The sequence below is a fragment of the Falco cherrug genome (assembly GCF_023634085.1).
Source record: "Falco cherrug isolate bFalChe1 chromosome 17 unlocalized genomic scaffold, bFalChe1.pri SUPER_17_unloc_1, whole genome shotgun sequence".
Lineage (NCBI taxonomy): Eukaryota > Metazoa > Chordata > Aves > Falconiformes > Falconidae > Falco > Falco cherrug.
In genome coordinates, this window is record NW_026599279.1 from 172,912 (window position 1) to 186,922 (window position 14,011).

The window sequence follows — 14,011 nt, forward strand, 5'->3', positions numbered from 1 at the left end:
GCTCTCCCCCATGCTGTTGCGTGGCCGCCTTGGAAAGGCAGGTCCATCCCCTGGCTGCCTTGCTGTAACCCGTGCAGCGAGGAGAAGGCTCTGCCTCGGCAGGGGGATGCTCTCCAGGGATGGCCGGGTCGCTGCCCTTCTCAGCTGGGGCTGGCTCTGAGGCTTTAAACACGCTCCACAGAAGTGCCATTTCGACGGAGAATGTCTCGTGTTTGTGGTTTGCTTCTCACCTGGAAACCCTCACCTGCAACAGGCAGAGTAGGCTCGGTGCTCAAGTTTGAGATGGTTGACTCCCAGGAGTTGCTTGGTTGGGAAGAATGAAGGTTTGGAAGCTCTGGCAGTGAGGGGCGCTTTGGTGGGGGTCTCTTCTGGAGGGTGAAGTGCTGGCGGGTGCTCCAGCAAGACTCCAGGCGTTAATCGGCTGCTGTGTGCAGTCAGGGGCTCTCTCCTCTTTGGTCTGAGGTGGAAAGCAAAGGCGTGCTCGCTCGGGTTGTGGGACAGCTTGGGAATACTCGGTGCAGACTTGCACTCTCAGGCACAGGCACCGACAGGCTCCAGGCAGAAGAAATGGGCTTGCAGGGCTGTGATGGGCAGGTTGGCGTGGGCCGTGCCCCACCAGTCTCGTTCCGACCTGTCTGCACAGACACACAGCAAGTGAGGGTGCTGCTGCTCCAACACAGTGAAGTTCTCATCTGCATCCCATCCTGCCGTGGGCTGTCACTTTGCTTGCCTCCCTCTTCTGCCTACATGCCCCAGGCACCTTGGCTTGTTGGCAACAAGGGATCAGGAGAGACACAACCCCGGTGGCGTGCTTGCAGGAGACTCTGGGCGAGCCGTGACCGAGGTGGGACTCCTGAGAGTCACCTGAACGACTCAGATGCAGAATTCCCTGGGACCCGAGTGGGATGGCAACCCAAAGGCCACCTGGGCACATCTGAAAAAGTCCCCCTGTAGACAGGGTCACCTTGGGGATAAATCTTCACAAGCCCACCCAGAAATAAGGTGCTTAAGGTGGTGTCCAGGACATCCTCGTGCTGTACACATGCAGCTATCAGGCTGTGATAAAGGTATTGATCTGTGGAACTGCTAATACAGCTAAAGGCTGTGACACTTCTGTTCCCTGTGGCTTCCTCTGTTCCTTGTACTCCCATCAGCAAGGGCGATGAGCAAAGTCTCGCTTTTGCTTTGTTCCAGGTGAAGATATTCACACAAGCCTTCATGGAGCCGCTGAAGATGTCAACATCAGGCTAGACAGGAACTCCTTGACAGCTGGGAAGACCTACATCACGCTGTCAAACCACAGATCCGTGGTCATCCACAATCGGAGTAAAGTCATAGCCCACTCCAGTGGAAGGCTTTTGTTAGTCAAGAAGGGGAGGATCAGGAGAACCTGAGGTTCGTTGGGAAGATTCATTTCAGTAAGACAGGCTGCCCAAGGGTAAAACTAACGTACGGCCTCAGAGGGATGTTGGTGCTTTTTTGAATGGCGTAGGACAAGTAAACCATCCACGACACCAGGGTGTCCCCCCCTGGGCTTCAGGGTAATGGAGCTCAGTGCTTCCCATTCCGGTTCCATCCATGTTCCAGCTCATGTTTTGGGGAGGAAAGGTTGCATTTCCTCGGAGAGCAAATTCCCATCTGTGGGAGCCCTAAGTCAGTGAGGCCAGGTCCCTGGGCTCGCAGAGGGTCTGTGAGGCTGAGGAAGGTGTCGGCACTCCTTACCTGGGACTGCGTTGAGCGGTAGCACCTAACAGCTGCAGGCAGCGTACCTGCTGTGATATTCACTGCAGTTTCTTCCCCTCCAGCTTTGATAAGATGGCAACCTTCTTCAGCCTTCTTGTCCAGTAGTGCGCAGGGCAGGGTGCTTTGCTGGCCCCGAACGTTGAGGCCATCCGGCTGTAGGATGCTGAATTGCCTTGCGCTGTCCCGGCTTCCAGCACAGCGAGGTATCCCTGCCCCTTCTCCGGGGCTCGGAGAGTTCGGAGGTGGAGGGTTCTGCGGGGAAGGCAGGGCAGCACAGGACTTGGAAGTGCCTTTGGGCGTCAGCACCTGTGTCTTCGTGGTGCTGAGAGGTGGGGCAGGCTCTCCACAGGGTGTCTCTGAAGCTTTGAAATTCCGTTTGGGGCAGCAGGGAAACACTTCTAGCCCAAGGGGATGCACTGGAAAAGACACTTAAAAGCTGGGGTGATTTAGGGAGTCCTTGTGTGCCTTCTCAGAGCTGAATGGCTGTAGGTGTATAGGAGTTAGTCTGAACCCAGAGCTGGTCAGGAAACTGCCTTCAGCTGGAGAACTTTTTGAGGGCTTCTGAGCAAATAAAGTTCAGTGTAATTAGGTCAGAAATGCCTTGAAGGCCAAAACTAGTTTTCCACTCTTCTCTGTTTTTAATTGCGCAGTGTGTGACTTCTGTGCAAGATCAGTGTGTTAACAGAAAAAGTCTCATGACCTTCTCTTAGTACGTCCCTGCGCCATTCTTTTAGCATCTCTTCCCACCTGCCTATCTCAGATGGGACCCTGAGTGATCCTCTCTCCCCTCAGAAGCAACCAGGTTTCCCCACAGTTAACTTCAACCCATTTTTTTCCAATGGCACTTGATCTTATGCCAGCTCGTGTTCTGTACTCTGAGCAGAGTGCTTTGTTCTTCCTTACTTGCAGTCTTAGAGGTGGTCATAGCTCCGAGGCCTCTGTGCTGCTGTAGCAGAAGCTTTTGAGATGTCAGAGCAGAGAGGACCTTTCCAATGGGAGGAGGCAGTTCAGCACCCTGCGCTTGGCTGTCACCCCAAAAGACCTGGATCATCACAAGGTCTACCCAGGGGTTTGCTCTGTCTCCCTCCTGCAGGACTTTCTGGGATTCAACAATGGAATTATTGTCTGTTGATGAAGGCTTAGTTGAGGGTTGCTCATCTCGGTGCCTGGAAGCCCCCCTCATGCACAGCGCTGTAGGTCAGCCGTGGAAAAACATTTCTCATGACACTCCACAGGGAGCAAGCCAAAGAAAGTATTTTTGGCACTGGTGACAGCATTTGCCCGAGGCTCTGTCTGCGTGCTGCTAGTAATGTCCATGGCTGTGTTTCCTTTCTAAATGCATTGGAATTTAGCTGGGTGGTGATTGCGGTCCTGTTTATACCACGTTGCCCTGATGTGCTGTGTATGGAGCCTTCCCCTCATCGCCCTCGAGTAGTCACCTGCTGGTCCTTGGTGGCCAGGGGACTGGAGCGTGAAGGGGGCACATCCACGTGCCAGCTGGGAAGCAAGTGCTCTGCAGCAGTGCTCCCTTCTCACCTCTCGGTTGCGAGCTTTAAACACTAGAATGATTGCTGCTACAACTACCGAGTGAGGGAGAGGTGACCTGTGTCAAAGCTCTGTGGAGAAGGCCAAAAAGAGAAAAATGTTGCAGTGGTTCAAGGCTGGATGTAAGGGTTTGCATTCAGAGATGCTGGTCCTGCCTTCGTTATTGGGTGATGCTAGGCAAAGTCCCTTCACCTCTCGGGGCCTCTGTCTTCATGCATATAAACCCATTAATTTCACTGAAGTGATGCAATGCCTGAAAGTCCGTGAGTTGGCTTTTCAAATGCTCTGGGATCCTCTGCTGGATGGCAGTGTAGGCAGTGGAGCAGATCTAGTTTGCTTATCCCTGCCAGTCCAAAAGGGAAGGTAAAAAAGAGTGATGCTGGTAACCTGCAGCTGAATCCCAGCTGCTCTCCCCTTGCCAGCGAAGCACTGCAGTGTGTGCTCCTTCATCTTCATCCATCTCCCCAGAGCACCTCTACGGGAGGAAAAGCCATCTGAGGGTGTTGGTGGGTTGTCCATTAGTCGTGGCAGTAGCTTTGAGCCAGGAGGCTCTCCTGAGGGCTGCTAGCTTTCAAAAACCTCCTCTTAGCTCGTGAGTGTGGCGTAAAACTACCTGCCGTGCCAGCGAACAAGTGATAACCTGATCTGCTTGGGACCCCGTGGCTTGGGGTCAGCCCCTTGCTGAGCTGCTCCTGCTGTTCCTCCCCCAGTGCGTGGCTGCTCCTGCGCTTACGCGACAGTCTCTGCAAATATGTTGTTTATTAAATGATCTGCTTGGTTTGTGTCTCCCCATGGCTGCAGGGGCTGTCTCAGGCTGCAGAAGCAGGAGGAGAATGAGAGGGATTCTTTTCTCAAGCAGCGTGCAATGGACCCCACGCTCCAAGAACGCCTTTCCCTTCTCTCCCGTGCCTTCCAGAACCAGAGGGCAAAGGTGCGAGAAGACTCTATGCTTTTCTCCAGTGATATTTTTGCCATTGAGCCGGTGGTAAGCAATAGCTGAGAACCTCTCTTCCTCCTCCTCCTCCTCCCTGAATGAGGTCACTTGGCAGATACCCGCGTCAGCGTCTTGATGTGCCGAGAGGGAAGACATGAGGTTTCTAGTGAGGCTGGGAGAGGTTGTTGCAAAAAGCGTTTCTAAACAGTGAGCTCCTGGCAGGCGGCGAGAGCCTGCCTAAAGCTGAGCTCTGCTGCAAGGGCTGTAAATTAAGGGCACTTCATAAGTGTCCTTACAGTGTTCAGGGGTACTGATTATTATATATAAGGGCAGGCCTTACACGTAGCGTATGGGGATTAACCATGGGCATTAGTTCACCTATTGAAGAATGAAAAGGTCCTCTATGGAAAGGAGGCCAAGTTCAGCCCGTTTAATCACGGAAAGACCAATCCCTTCATATAATCTGGATTTATACCATGTGTGACTCTCCCTCCCAGCATCGTCTGTGAGCCTGCACGCAAGGCTGGCAGCTTTAAACGAACTTTTTGAGTTTCACTGCAGACTTGGAGAAAACTTTTTGCTTTTGTGTTTGCGCAATCAAAACCTCATGTCCTTCAACGAAACAGAGCCCTGACTCTGAGTATTTGCATGGTCTGAGATGAAGAATGCCTGCTGCCTGAGCAATGCAAAATCCCTTCTCATCCTGTTGCAAACGCTAGAATAATCCGAGCCTCTTCTTTCTTTTATAGTAGGTGAAACTATTATTTTTTTTTTTTAAGGAAGGGGATCTTGTTCTCTTCTTGGTTACTCCTATAGCCCGAATGAGGCTGAGAGCCCCCCATGTGAGCACAGCTGCAGTTTCACACCACTGCAGCTGAGAGCAGCATGATGGGACCAAGAGCCTGTGTCAGAGCAGCGGGGATATTGCAGAGAGCGGGAGCCGATCGCCTGAGCTGTGCCAGCTGGTTTTGGAGCATGTCCCAGGGCTCCTGCTTCATTACAACTGGGCTAGGTCTCCATAACGAGCTTAACCTGCTCTTGGGCTCCTGAAGTGCATTAGGGTGAGGTCCAGCAGCCTGGCTGCCCGCTGAGTCCTGGTGCTCCGTGTAGCGCTGTACGGACCCAGAGTGTAGCCTGGCCTCAAGTCTTGAGTGGAAACCTTTCCTGAATGGCTGTGTTGATGTTACAGTTTGCTTAGGACTGGGTGTAAGTGGGATACTACAGGAGTCGTTCCCCTCCTGGCTGGTTCAGCATTATCAGTCTTTAGATTTCCATTAATTCCATGATTTATGGACCAATGAGTTTCACATTCATAGTTTTGCTGATGTCTGTCTTCCCCCCTGGCGTACGGGTGTCTTCACATCAAATGTTAGTCTTTTTTCCTATCAAATGTAAAATCTAAAAATCCACTGCTGCTGACTTCCACAACCTTCTCCCCGGTGAGAGTCCCGTAACTTGTAGCGTGGACAGAGACCCTTCTTGCAGCGCCGTGTAAATCTGCTGGAGGGGCCCCACCAGAGCTGGGACCTTGCTGCCTCGGACCTTCTGGCCAAAAGCGGCGGCTGCTCTTCTCACCTATCACCTGTGGTGCCTGGGAGCACCCTATAGAAAGAATCAAACCCTTGGAACAAGTGGCTGGAGGTTTCCAGAGGTTAGGAGGCCGCTGGAGGGACGATAGCCTTGGAAAGGCTCTCTGGGCAGGGTGGCTTTGCAGGGTTTGTGCAGCAGCTTTGCTGTGTAAGCGGGCCGTTAGCTGCCAGGGGTTGCTCTCAGTGGAAGCTGCAGCAGGCTGTTTCAGCCTGTATAAGGTTAACTTGCTGATGAAAATAATAAGAGAAAAGAGGAGGAGCGGTTTTGCAGTCAGCCTGTGACCATGAACGTTTTGAGCAGCCGTCCAAGCCTGTGGGAAACAAGCTGTTCTGTAACTCTGACTTCCTGAGTGCATCTCAAAGTTGATTTATTTTTGCAAAGACACATGGTATGTCAGCAGAAGCATCTGTGGTAGAAGCCCAGGTGGCTCTCAAAGGACAAAGTCCTTGCTTTTTGCTGCACCTTCCCCACCACAGCTTAGCTGTAAGTCACAGTACAGACACGTGGGAGCTGACTCCTTGGAAATGGAAACCAGAGGAAAGGGAGGAAAAGGATTTGTAATCATTGCTCTTACCTTGACAAGTCATCACTGTCTTGTCATTGCCTGGTAGCGACTCCTCAGTGCCACGTGTCAGCTCTGAGCCGATGGAGGTGGTCTTCAAGATGTGCAGGTTACGCAAGTGCTACTGCTGTTGGTGCAGAGGTTGGGCCAGGAGATAACAGCGATATTTGTTCCTGCAAACCTCCACCTCAGCTGAGGTGCCCAGCTGGTCCCCATCCAAATGAGAGGGGACTGCAGAGCACTTTGGTTTTTGGCAGAAGGCGCCATCTCCAGTGGGAGCTATGGTCCATCCCTCCGCTCGCTGTGGGTTCGGTTATTTGTGGGAAGGGGCAGATACTGGCTTTGGCGTTGCCTTTTCCCTGAGTGCCCTGAACTAACAGGATGCACTTTGGGGAGTCACTTCAGTACTTGTGTTGCCAGCTCTGCCTTTGGGGGTTTTGGTGTGCTTTGAGCAGTGATTTCCTTTCCATGGATCACCTTCTCCCTCCACCAAACAAAGCAGGCCGACAGTTGGTGGTGCCCCACTTTCCAAGACCAGCTTTTTCCTTTTCAGGCTGGTGGAGGTTGAGGAGATTCGCATTATTTAGGGGCTGAGGGAGGGGAAATAGGATCTGCATCTATTTATGGTTGGTCTCCTTATTGAGGTCACTTCTGTAGCGGTGAGTCATGGTGTGCCGTCCCCTCGGGTATCACGTTGGCATATGCTGTAGCAAAGCCAGGGCACAACAGCAGGAGTTTTTGTGCTGGATCATCATACATCCACCGTCTGTATTTTATGCCACCTGCCAGCTGCAGCCTGCCTGAGGCTGACATTAAGCCAGAAGTGTTGCAGTATCGTGTTCACAGCACTGCATAGTTGCATTTCTGCCCTGGCAAGCATCCACGGTAGTTTTCCATGATCTGACTCAACTGCCATCTTACGGAGAATATGCTAGCCGCGGCAGACCGCTGGCTCCTGCCGTGTCCTAGGGCTGGTACGCCTGTGTAGCAGTAGCCCGCAAGGGTGAGTAGTGAAGTGTATCCTTTTAACCAGCAATTCTTTCTTCCCCGTGGGGTAGCAGGAATGTGAGGAACCTTTCCAACAGCCTATTTTCATTTCCCAGGAGAAATAGGTCACAATATTTTCCAGTTTTATGGTCTGACATACAGCAGTAATGAAGGGAGAAATGACAAAGGTTTCCCAAAACAGTCATGTCCTTCACAATTTTTTTTTAGCCACAGAATAGTAGAATAATGTGTAACTGATGATTTCTTCTTGCCCTCTCCCTTTGAGTCAAACAGTCTGGCGTGCAGCTTCACTGACAATACAGGGAAGCTGATTGTGGCCGTACTGCCTGAAGTTTCTGTCCAAATACGTTGAATCCTGGAGAATGGTGATTTCATGTCAGAAGCTCAAGAGGTTTGAGTCTGTTAACTGCTGGTGCAGGTTTTCTTGGGAGTGAGGATATGAGTGCAAGGCTCCATCAATAATGCTGCGTTAGGATTGTTGCAGAGAGCTGTGCGGGTGCATATGAATGGATGGGTTGTGCTGCTCGTCCGTAGGCTTGTCTCCTCTGATGCCTTAGAGCAGTCTCATCTGACTGTGCCTTGGGATCCAGCAGCACCCTGGATGTAGGGAGATATGTCCCTTACCAGGATCTTATTGCACCACTGACTGGCTTCCTGGAGCATGGCAGGACATCTGGTGAGTTATACAGCGTACAGAGAGATGCCAGCAACACTGCAGCGATCACCGTGGTCTCGGTGGTGTTGGGCAAATCATCCCGCTGGGGCCTCGGCCGCTGGGAATAACACCTGCAGGGACCCATCGCCACTCCCTCGCTGTTTGAAGATTTACGCTTGCAGGGTTCTCCCAGGTTCTTGCTGAAGCTGGATTTTTTTTGTGCAGCGGAAGTTCACCATTTTGGTGTTCGGTTTGGGTTATTTTGAGCCAGGATCACATTCTAGTGTCAGAGAAATGCCACGTGGGCACTGACCCAGCTCCGGTTCCGCTTCCGACAGCAGCGGTGATGCAGGAACGGGAGGAGGCCAGGACAACTAGGGCTTTGTGTCATGGGCAATGTCTCATACCCCCTGTGGAGACCTGCAGGCAGCTGGAGCAGATTGCAAAGCCCTGATATTCCTCTTCTGCCAGTTGTTGCCTGCAAGCAGAGGGAGGCTTGGACAGTGAGCCCTGGCCGGGGTAGCCAGCCCTGACGGGACCTTGCCTTTGTTTGTGAGCTGGTTTACAGATCTCTTCTGCAATGATGAAGGCAGGCATGGTTTTCTTTCTTTCTGTCTTTGTAACTAAGAATGGAAAAATCCATTTGACTTGCTAAATCTCTTCTGATCTGAGAAGACGTGTTCACATGGCTGTAGTGACACAGGGATATAAGGGAAGGTTTGGAGGGAAACCGTATCTTTTCTTTAGGTCAGCTGGCACTTCTGAAGAGATCCTTGATATGCCGAAGCCAGCCAGTTTAGTTCCTTTATTATAGCCCTAATTAAAAAAAAAAAAAAAAAAAAGGCAAGCCTTTACCGGGTGCTAGTTAAGGTAAGGGACTTAATTTTTTTCACAGCTGCTTCCAAAGTCTTACACATTTTGTAAGTGTTGTTTGCTCCTTGCTCGTCATTGATGCTCTAAATAAAGGCTTACAGGGCTGTGGTTGAAAACAAGAAATGTAGCGTTTGAAGGTAAATGGTTTGTTGTCTCCTGTCTTAGGAGGGAGATGTCTGGCCAAATTCTTCAGTTGAAATTTACGTGATCTTCAAACCCCGAGAAGCCAGAGTGTATCAACAGTCTGCTGCGACATCTCAGGTACAGCTCCTTTCTCCTCCTCCTGCTACCCACAGCAAAGGCGAGGCACAAATACTCTTCCAGCCCAGTTGGTTCCCACGGAATTCCTAGGAAGAGCCGGTGGTCAGCAGGGCAGTGCCAGCACCTTCCTGCTGTCCCCGTGGCTCCCAGCTGGTCTGTGCAGAGCCAGGGCTTAGCGCGCCTGGCTCCGACCGCTGATCCCAGAGCAGCCAAAGCAGCGAGCTTTCATACCATGCATTCGTTGTGCTGCAAGGTGTTTGTAAAGGCAGAGAGGTACACAGCAGAAGAGCTTTGGTGGACGAGCACTAAGCCCCTATAGACCTCCAGGATGAGCCTTTATTACGTGGATGCACCATCGGGCTCCTGAGGCGGTAGGAGCTGAGTGAATCGTGCTCCCTGCCCCTGGGTCACCTCCCGCGCTCCAGGCGCTGCCAGACCGTAGGTGGCTGAGCCCTGCTGAGCGCAGGGTGTCTGTGAACGTGCCACACGTGTGCTGCTGTCCCTGCGTGGGAATCGTCACCTCGTGGCTCAAGTCTCTGCTTCATCTGGGTCGCGTGTTACAGGGCTCGCTGCCCTCAGCAGGGTGAGCACCCTCCCCAGAAGTCAGAGTGCGAGCAGCCTGCTAGACAAGCTTTATGCTCCTCCCGGCTGACAGAAGTGCTGTCAGGTCTTTTTCTGGGAGCGGTTATCACTGACCCACCGAGTTACGCCGCCTTTGCCCTTACAGAGGTGATGGCCTTGCTGTGCTGGCACGGGGCAGGGAATGCCTGCAGCAAGCTCCGTGGTTCAGGTTACCTTGTCCTTCCTCTCCGTCCGTGTGGTGCTGCTTGAGGTGTTTTTCAGGAGTGGGAGGTCCCTGTCAGATTTCCATCCAGGGAACGCTCTGGTTTTCCCCATCTAAGAGGAAGGAGGTGCGAGGCCCGTGGTCCCCAGCAGCCAGGCTCCCGTTCTGGAGGGTGCTGAGATCACTAACCCAGCTGCTTCGAGCCATTCCTTACTGCTCCAAGCTGACAGATACAAAGGCCATGAAACAGCTTTTTATTGATACGGTAATTGCGCAGGGTTTACTTGGCAAATGCCACCTACAGTAATTAACCAGGGCTCGTGTTAACAAACCGCCTTCCTGGCCGCCAGCTGCAGTTGTTAGAGCTGTGGAAGGAAAGGGTTGATTTAAAAAGTTGCTCCCAAGGGAATCCTGGCTCAGCGCTGTGCTCCTGGCCCTGGGATTTTTGCTGTGGTGGTGGGGCTGTCCATCACTTTGCTGCAGGGATCTCCAGGGGTTGTGCCTGGAGAGCTTTTGTTGTTGTTGTGGCAGAGAAATAGGAAAATTACTTACATGCAACCTGGGAGTTACAGGAAACAGAGCTGGGCAAGCGATCGGTGTTTAGAAAGAGGAGCCTGCTCTGGAAAAACCCTCGTGGTCCCTCAGGAGATCTGAACTCTTCCATGGGCCCCTTGGGAGAGGACCTCAAGGAGGTCACCTACCCCCCATCCCTCACAAAACAGAGCTGAGCCGCTGTATCGTCAGGGTGGAGACTGTCCCAGGGTGCAAAAAGAGTTTAAAGAAGAAACCCGTGATCTTTAACTAGGGAGTCATTAATTTTGCTTCTTGACGACTCTGAGCAGTGTGACAGCCTTCCTCGTGCATTTGCATGCCAGTCACAGATCCCTTTGGAGGACGATTTGCAGACAGCGTGTGCCCCTTGCAGGGAATATTTAGAAGCTTTGCCCTAGTGCAGCACTGTGAAATTGCAGTTGGATCTCGAGCCCCACGGGGAAGTGGCTGGCCTCCATGTGTGTTTTTGCAATTGCCTCCATAAATTGCTTAGCCGAACGCTTCTGGATCAGGTGATTTACAGAACTCATCAGCACTGTGCAACTTGCAAAGCCAGCGGTTAAGAAGTGGTTTGAAATTTGTTTTGTTTAAGCTCAAAATGAACTTTCTTAGTTATTCATGCAAATAAAGCCATGGCTCGTGAGTGCTGGAAGGAAGCACGTGGTGGGGGGGCTCAATCACCTAAAATTCTTTTTTTGTTGTTTTTTTCTGGATATGGAAATGTACTGGGTTACATCTGATTTCTTCCAAAACCCATTTCTAAGCCGCTTTTGCAGGGAGAAGCAAAATCCTAAGTGCTGATCCTTCCTTCACTTGCCGTGTCCTACATCGTGTAAAGCTGGATCTCTGTGTTGATGTGGTTGGTTGAGAATCACGTTCAAAACCAACCTCAAAACCTGGGGACGTTCCGTGGGCAAAAATATGAGTGCCAGAAAGCAGCAGAAGTTAGGGACTTGGGAAACAGTTCTGTGCTGTTGGGCCACCCACACCCCTGTTTCTTTGAATGCCGAGTTGTAATCCCTCCATGATGTGCCAAGGTGTTAACCCGACTGAGATCCGAATTCTCACTCCACAGAACCAGGTGTGGCTTTGGGACTGAGGACAAGGAGGCTGCGGCCCCTCCATGCCCTGGTCCATGTGCTCTGGGACATGCTGTGGTGGGAGCATCACACGGTCCCAGCCCGGGGTACCCAGGCCTTGGCCAGCGGCTGGGTGCTCCTGGAAGCCCCAGCTGCTAGCGAGGAGCGGGACATACTCTCTTTTTTCTTTCTTTTTCTCTCGGCTGTCCTGAATGGTCTGTATTTTACTCTGCTCCTCCTCCTTTCAGGAGAGCACTCTCTGAGGTTCACCTGGAAGGAGAGAGCGTAAAACTCCCAGGGTTTCCTAAAGTTCCAGCATCAATGGTGGGGCAGAAGAAAGGATAGCTTCCGCAGACCTTCCAGGAGAGGCTGAGGGCCTGCTGCAGAAGGGAAAGAATGGCCACTGATTTTTTTTGATGATAGTGGCCGTGGGGCATGCCTCACCCATGATTATGGGCAAAACTTGTCCCTTGGAAATCTTTGTCATTTCCTAAGAGCTTTGATGGTTTAGAACATCAAGTTTTTAATGAAAATTAGGCCACATGTGATGCAAGATGGAAAAATCTTCTGAACAGCGAGCACCCAGTACTGCCTCTTTTCGGGTGTCTGTGCAATAGAAGTACACAGCCCTCTGATGCGTGCCTGAGCTGTGAAGTGTAACTCATCTCTGCTGTCAGCTGGGCTTCGGCTGGATCCACTGAAAAACCACTGAATTCAGCAAAAGCTCCCTAGCTCTTCCTTTCTGGCTTTGGATGTGATCAAACATCCCCGTGCCACGGTTGCAAGCCCAAAGTCAGGGATCACTGAAAAGGCTGTTCCAGGAGGGTTTTTTCCGAGTTGTGATCTAGGCACACGTGGGCTGCTCTTTGCAGTAAGAAGTTGGTTTGGACATTCTGGAATGACTAAGCAGCAGACTTTTATAAAAAAAGAAATCAACTTTCAGTCCCTAAGCTTTAGTTAATGGTGGGTATCACACAAAAGGAGCTCAAAGGATAGAGGAATAGTTTTGCACAAAAGCCACAGTGACGGTTGTGTACAACTTCTGGGGCTATCTTCTGCTCCTTGTGCTACTCGCTTTCCGTACAAGAGTAGAATGGGATGGCAGTGTTACCGAAATCTCGGAATGAAGAACTTACCGACACCAATGTGATGTAGATAAGCAGACATTTCTTATGGACGGCCGGGTGCGTGAGTGAGTCCCCTCACGATTGACGCACACCATGGTTCAAAATCATACACCTTGTATAGAACTCATTCATACATATTCATTAAATATCCATGCATAATCGTAAGATTTCCCATAAATCATTAACATACTCTCCTCTCGTACCCGATTCTGCGCAGTAAAGGTTAGAAAGGTCCGGAAATGGGTCTGGGGTACGATTTGGGTAGGTGGTATGTGAGTCGGTGGTCTCGATCTCCCCCTGCCGGAATTACCTGCCACTTGAGGTAACTGTTTCTTGGCCGGCAACTATGGGTTGCTTCACTCGACTCTCCCCAGTTCACATAAATTCTCATTTTGACATTTTAGTACATCCTCCTAGGTTACATATAAACAATCATCTCAAATCTTAAGTCTGTTATCTAAGTTCTAAACATTCCTACTAGGTGATTCTGACCAATTCCTCTGGCCTTGGTACGGGGCTGTACAGAGGGTTTTCTATAGCCGCTTTTTACTATAACTATAAGTTTCATTAAAATATATTTTCTTATCCTCTTATATTTCTATTACATGATTGATTTTATAAAATCAAATAATCAATCAAATAAAGTCAATCTTAACTTATTAGCAAATCTATAACATTTCCCCATCCTCTTATATTTCTATTACATGATTGATTTTATAAAATCAAATAATCAATCAAATAAAGTCAATCAATCTTAACTTATTAGCAAATCTATAACATTTCCCCCCTTTGAAAGTGTTGAAAATCATTATTTCAATACTTTCACATTATTTACATATCATTTGTTTCAACATATTTTGGTGGTGGGCTATACCTTGGTGGACTGGTTGGTACTTCTCTCATGATCATACGATTGATTGCAATTCTATTGGTAAACTGCTTCTTCAAACATGCATATACCAACATGATCATCAAAAAGACAATCAGTAACAGAAACAAAGTTTTGATTAGGGATTGTATCCAAGAGCTCAAGTTCCTTCCTAATTTGTTAAAAATTTTCCCTAACCAGTCTTCTGACATATCTTCTTGAATTGATTCTGTTTCTTTTTCAATTTTATCTAATAAATCCAAATCATGTTCCACATCTTGTGTGACATTTGAAATGGGGATGCAACAGTGGTCCAGTTTATCTTTGAGATATCCACATACTCCATGTTCTTTAAGTAGGAGCATATCTAGTGCCATTCTATTTTGTAAAGTCATTCTAGAGGTCGCCTGTAATTGTATATTCAATTCCT

General features: G+C 50.1%; 1 pseudogene; it reads left to right on the forward strand.

Annotated features, from left to right (window-relative positions):
* LOC129734815 (hydrocephalus-inducing protein homolog) overlaps nucleotides 1-14,011 on the forward strand; it is a 62,596-nt pseudogene that overhangs the window by 32,500 nt on the left and 16,085 nt on the right.